The sequence below is a fragment of the Strigops habroptila genome, chromosome 10 (assembly GCF_004027225.2).
Source record: "Strigops habroptila isolate Jane chromosome 10, bStrHab1.2.pri, whole genome shotgun sequence".
NCBI lineage: Eukaryota > Metazoa > Chordata > Aves > Psittaciformes > Psittacidae > Strigops > Strigops habroptila.
In genome coordinates this window covers 13,275,412-13,280,252 of record NC_046359.1, presented here as the reverse complement: position 1 = coordinate 13,280,252, position 4,841 = coordinate 13,275,412, and the positions used below count along the sequence as shown (strand labels likewise).

The 4,841-nt window shown below is 40.0% G+C and overlaps 1 protein-coding gene across 3 annotated transcripts in view; it reads right to left on the bottom strand.

Annotated features, from left to right (window-relative positions):
* Positions 1 to 4,841, bottom strand: part of FAM89A (family with sequence similarity 89 member A) — a 32,439-nt gene that overhangs the window by 20,602 nt on the left and 6,996 nt on the right. The gene's annotated exons all lie outside the window — the stretch shown is intronic.

Below are 4,841 nucleotides of genomic sequence, written 5' to 3'. Positions count from 1 at the left end.
GAAAGCCTAGAACAGTCCTACATTTGCAACAGAAACAGAAAGGACTTTTTGAATGACTGGCTAGGGATAAGTAGAAGAAAGTCCTATTGTTTAACCACATAAAGCACTGGAGACAAACCAAATCTATTTACGTATGAAAACTCAGACCTCAAGCAAATCCTACAGAAAAGGACACCAGACAGGATAAAAGAAAGGCATAAACCAGAATTCCTTCTTCCCCCCAGAGATTAACACAAATTTCCACCTCTCTCATTTATCATTAAATTTCAGGCCTTTATGCAACCACAATGACTGTGCAATGCTGGTCCCCTAAATACACTAGAGCTTTGTTCACAAATGTCTTTCCTCTTCTGAAAATGCACACAAACAGGGGTATAAATTATATAGCAAATAGGTGCTATGTATGCCATTTCTCTCTACAGGTTATACTGTATGATGCAATATATTTAAGGAAATGCTTCTGTAATTTGAGCAATGTGACTAAGTATTACTCAGAAAGAGCAAGTGTAATCCAAAGATACAAGCCAAGATTGTGTACAATTACTACAATAGTAAAGAGAAGAAAAAGGAATATTGAGACTCTTACAGAGAATATAGACATGCTGTGTTCATATAGGATAAAAACCAAATGGCAAGAGGACTTTGATATTCTAGTGCAATGAGAAGTTAATTTTCACTGTGATTTGATATATTGTTTTTCTGTCATCTGATTCTGAGAAAATGTCCTTCCCCTATACCAAACTACTATTTTAATATTTCAGTAGTTTACCCTTTTGTGTAATGTAGCATGTAAAAAATAATTTTATTCCATGACATGAACAGCTTGTGATGTTATTTAGTAGTAATGGAACAAGTTAGAAATGTGGTCCTGTTTAAACTTGTGCTTACCTGTTCAGAACTTTGCATCACTCCTTGTTAATTTGCCTCTGCATGACCTGTGTGAACTTCCCATCATCTTAAGCAACCCTAATGAAATTGTAGGCCGTGAGGGCTTTCAATACAAGTAATTAGCGCTACAGGTTTTTGTTAAACTCCAGATTCAGTTAAACTGAAGACACTGTAAAAGGCTGAGAGGAAAAATAATGAAATGCACTGTCCCTGTAGCCCAGGTGCTTTTATAACTGAAGTAAGGACCTTATTATGTTGCCTTTTTGTAATGATTTAGAAGGTTCTGCTGTTTGATGAGTCAGAAGAGTCTAAACAAGGGCTGGTAGGACTCAGGCAATTTTATTGTTTGTGACAGTGCCTGGTATCCTTAGCCAAAATGAGCTCTAAATCTCTTACTCGTATGTCTAGCCAGATAATCACAGGGATGTTTCTGACCCATGGAAGAAATGCTTGTGATTTCTGAAAGAGAGTAGTAAGAACTGTGAGGAAGATTGAACTGCTAACATGAATTTTAGGCAGTGGTTTGACACAGGACTGAACTCTCTATGCACTAACAATTCTGAACAGTCTGCTCCGGTCACATTTTTTTAAATTCCAACAAATCCATGATTTGCATGGGATTTCTCCTCTCCTTTTAAATTGAGGAATTCTCAAAGATTACATTCTCTTGATATGTTCTTAATAACGTCTTAGCATGAATGCACTTAAGCCTCATGACAACAGTTCAGCAAAGAGCTGAAACAGTCCCAAGCCTGTGTATTTCAATCGCAAATGGATTTGTCTCTGTAGATTGCATACCAACCTTATCTGAAAAATGTAAATTCTACTGCTAAAAGCGCATTCCTCTGAAATCAGATGTGGGCTTCATTACTCAGGCCTGGTTGTTTCCAACATTCATGTAATGAATTTTCCTGAATAGAAAGGCTGAAAGGGAGCCAGAAAAGTAAGGGAAACAGATTTCTGCAGTGAATATTCATCCCCTCCCAAGTTCCTCTGTCATTTAAAAGCAAATGGCCAAATTCACTGCTGTTCATCTGGAGCGAGAACCCCTTGCTAACCCTACTGCTTCCTTACAAAGCGCAACTGCCCCACAAGCTGCAGGCACCAGTCCAGCACACATGGAGCATCACCTACAGTTTAATCCATCACATCTGCCCTGGAGCACATGAGGATTCTGCAGGGCCACCTTTGCTCCCCCAGATAACCTGAGCTCAGGAGAGTTTGTCACGGTGCACAGACCGCATCCACACAGGCCCTGAGGTGCCTGGGCAGAAGCTCATCCTCACAGCAAATCCTGGGTGTTTGCGAAGCTAGTTGTGGAGTTGGGAGTTGCCAGGATCATAGAACAGCCACTTAGGAAGCTTTAGCATGTAGTTCAGGGAGCTTTGAAACTTCCAGAACATAATAAAATCAATATAAGATGCTTTTGCAAATAAGACAGAGCTTTTAACTAGTTTGCTAAGAAAACAAACAAGTTATTTCCTCAAGTCATGCGCATTGTCTAGAGTTAAATCTAGTAGCTTCAAATAAACCAAAGATAACAATGGATGGAAAAAATGTATTTCTGAGGAGTTGTTTTCTGAGAAAATGCATGTAGTATATGAAACGGAATATGAACCTCAAACTGCTGTGGTAATGTATCCTCTACAGGCAGGCATCATGCAAACAGGAGTGAATTCTTTCGAAGTGGCTGCAGGACACAAAGCTGCACACTGGAGAAGAAAAGACCCGTTCATAGGGTTCCCTTTGACACATACCCGATTAATGCTCCCATTTCACATTCCTCCCCAGCGGTCAGCTGAATGACAGAGTGGGGGAATTAGTTCCCCTGGCCCTCAGAGCAACCTAATCCCTCAAGCAAAATGAATGGTATTAGCTAAGCAGCAAGGCAAATAAAACGTGTTCTTTTCAGTTAAGCAAAACTCTGTACCTGCAACAAATGACTGTAACATTAAAAATACATACCAAGTAGCACATACAGAGACTCTAAAACAGGCTGAAAAAGGACATGAAAAATCCCCTAAGCCATCAGCAGCAGAATGAGTGAAACATAAGATCTTTAACTTGCATCAAAGGACCTCAGCATCTCCTTCCAAACTGCATGAAGCTCCAAGCTCCAAAAAATGAGATCTCCTGCCACAACTCACCTCTTCCATCATCCCATTTAGCCCCGAAGGTAACACGTGGGGTTTTCCATGAGCTCTCTGCTGTATCCCATTTCCACTCTCACTCACTAAAAGATGTGCTGAAGACTCTCACCCATTCACCCAGCACCAGAGGAGATACGGCACATGCCCCAGCTGCTGCAGAGCTGCCAGAAGCTGGGTGACCACCCGGCTTTGCTTTCTGGCTGCTGGGTGGCCAGACAGCAATGAAAAGGTGAGATGTATCCTGTCTGCAGAAGCAGCACTAACCCTCTCTCCTCCTCCAGCGTTTTTAAGAACAGAGCAACTTTCCAACTTCTATCCTATCAGGTGTGGTTTATAGCAAACAGACTGACAGAAAATGCATGCAGAGTCACTGCATAAGCTTGTCTCCTTAGGAACTGGACTAAATAGGAGGCAAAACCTTAGGTTTGTAAATAGGTACTAAGTGGATCAATTTTTTTATAAAGATGCTCAGGCCTTCACTACTTTCTTCATTGCATTTAAAATTTTGCAAACTACATTATTTGCAAAAAAATGTCAACATAATTTCTAGAAAATTCTTAGTTTAGAAGTTCACACAAAATTATTGTTACCTATGATTAGGATCTAAATTAATTATAAATATTATAATGATTTTTGCATAGTAGTTCTCCTAACCTTCCAATTTCATATGACTACACTAAAGTTTGCATTACTTTAGTAAAACAACTCAACTTTAAACTCATCAGTAAAACTCAACTCTAGTGAGCATCCAAATCCAAGCTACCCATAAAGTGTAATTTTGCCCCACCTTTAGTGGAAAACTCTTTGTTTGAAGCAACACTGATCTTTTTCACATCTTTTTAAACAATTACCTCCTGTGTTTCACTGCATTATGAAGTAGTACTTTGAAAAGATTTGTAGCGTGCATTTGAATACCTCTTGTATCTTTGTATAGATACCATGCAGCTCTTCCACAATCTTGGAAATAAGAATCCAAGCAGCAGTTCCAATTTCAGGAAAAAGATCCCTGCTTCGAAGTCCATCCCCTTTGCAATCAATAGGGCTGGCAGCAAACCCAGCAGGAGCTGAAGTTAAACCTAAATGCTCATCTCTTATAGCTGCCAGAGCATCAGCCACCCATTTTTTATGACACCCACTTCCTCCAGAGTGGAGCACTTCTTCCAGAATCTGCTCTTTTTGTAGACTACGGATCATTTCCAAGGGACTAGACTGTAATGCAATTATGACTGTATGACTGCAGTTGTCATAGCAATAAAATGAGGGTGGAATGTTGTTAAAAAAAAAAAAAAAATCTTCAAATATAGCTAGCACAGACCCAGTAATTCTTTATTTCTAACCGCTTTACCACATTTGTAGGCCCTCTGGAGAAAGGCCAGTGAAGAGTTACCCGTGGAAGACTGCCTTCTGAACTTGTGTACTCAGTTTTCTGTCTCTGAGCAGCAGGAGCCTGACTCCTTGTAAGCCCATTTTTTCCTGCATCCGCTCAGTACTAAGCTGGCTGTGGGACTGAAAGAACTGTGCGGTATTCACTGGGTAGGAAAGTTTGCAAGAGGTTCTTTTGTTATACCCTTAAAAGGTATCCTTAAAAGGTTATGTGTAATTCAAATTGGGGTTATGGAGTAAAAATGGGAAAGGTATGCTGGTATGTGGTCTGGACCAAGGGTAGCAAGCTTTTGTAGTAATACAGCTTGTTCCGTCATGCACACAACCAAACTCTGACTTGAAGCTGCACGTAACAATTACTCAGTATTTAAGTTATACTTTTTCACTAAGCACCTCTCTTTCAAAGCAATTTCCCTACTT